We start from the raw sequence: 1,917 nt of genomic DNA, 5'->3' as shown, positions 1-1,917 counted from the left end.
TTTACCATCCTACCACTGTATAACACAACTGTGTTGGTGCAAATTCAAAATTTGACAATGCAGTTACAATACATTGACTTTTAAAATCTTATTTACTTATTTCTATTAATATACCCCAAAGAAAGTCCTGTATGTATATAAACTATACACAAGACTAGTTTCATGACAACATAACAAACAAAAGATCGGAAATATTGGTCTAAAATGTGCCTTTAGTGAAAATAGAAGTAAAAGATCACTAAAATTATAATTGCAGTTTTGTGGGATTAATAATTGTATAAATATCAGTGGACCTACAAGAAGTCAAATAATGTATGGTATATTAGCCCAATTTTGGGCCAAGCCTAACTGTCCAACAACTGCTCACTCTGGTAACAGTGCCAATACCTCTTGCTTCTGACATCGTAGGTACTTATACCTACATGGGTACTGCCCCTTGTGTGGACATAGCTTGAGCCAGAGCATGTATGTATGTGTATGCATGTATGTATATTGGTATTGACATATACACTCACTAAGACACATACATACCTTCCTACTCAGTGGATCTCAAACTGCTGCTGAAGTTGACTGATCCCTGGTCTCAATCTATGCCACTGCCCTCATCAAAAATTGTCTCTATTATTTTTTTTTCTGCATTTATGTAGAATATATAAACAATTTAATTATTTATAACAAAATTCCAGAAAAGTAACAAAACTATTATGCACTTTACATAAAGCTAAAAAATCTTGATATACACATAATTTAAAGATATAATTTTTTCTATATAGTCTAGACTATAAAATGAGTAAATAAGAAGAAAATATCATTGCTGAAATGGCTTATGTGTGCACCTAAATATAGTAAGATGCAAAATCATAAATAAAATTTGAAATTCCTACAAAAGACAAGAGATACATAAATATAAAAGGCTATATGACTAGCTGGGCATTAGGCAAGCTATTGGTAGAGGCACAAGATATAATGGCTAGCAACAAAAGTCAAAGCCTGTGAATGCATTCTATCCAGGCTTACAGATACCTTGTCATCATTGGATTAGCGAGAAATTTAAAATGTTTGAAAAGAACTATTGTTTAACAACATAATAAGTATTTCCACCTAAAGGTATTTAATTTCTTTTAATGACTAGAAAAAAATGACTAATACTGCAACTTTTGAAGCTTGTGCCAACTTTATGTATAATAAACTATGGCTACATAATTTTAAAATACTGAAGCATGTAGAATTCTAATAATGCTAATACATATAGAAAAATTTAACTAGTTAAAGAACTTGAAATATGATAGTTCTTATTAACCCATTTGTGCCACTTGATGTGCTATCACGTGATCAGAAAATATCCCCGGTTTCTGGTGACGTCTTGAAACGTCAAGTATTTTATTGCTTAGTTCTGGGCGGGGCAGTTGTGATGTGCTAGAACGCCATCAATAGAACACTAGATTGTTCTTAAATACAATTATTTTTCATAATTTCTTAGTCTCTGTTACTTTAGTTTAGGTGTTTAAATATTAAAATGTAATATAACATTAAATTTTTAAAAATTGACAAAGATGAAGACATGGTAATTTCTGCTCCTGATCGGTTGAATAAAAAGATCTGAGTTGAAATACTATAAAATAAAATAAAAAAAATACTAAAGTAATACTATTTCTAATTTGTCAATTAACTGTGATGTCGCATCATATCACGTCACAAGGTACATGTACATACTCTTATGTACATACATGATTTTTTATATTATTCTTTTTGTTTTGGAAGAAAGAAAAACTGATATTTCACTAAAAAAATCCTCCCATTTTTCATAGAAGTAAATAATATGGCTAAAGTTCAATAAAATAACACTAGAAAAAACATTTTTCAACTAAAATATCTCCAGAACATGGCAATACTTTTATATGCCTTTAAATTGTAGAC

This window comes from Penaeus japonicus, unplaced genomic scaffold (genome assembly GCF_977035675.1).
Source record: "Penaeus japonicus unplaced genomic scaffold, GWHDUDI00000001_assembly GWHDUDI00000024, whole genome shotgun sequence".
Classification (NCBI taxonomy): domain Eukaryota; kingdom Metazoa; phylum Arthropoda; class Malacostraca; order Decapoda; family Penaeidae; genus Penaeus; species Penaeus japonicus.
The sequence above is the reverse complement of the archived record's forward strand: the minus strand, read 5'-3'. Positions refer to the sequence as shown.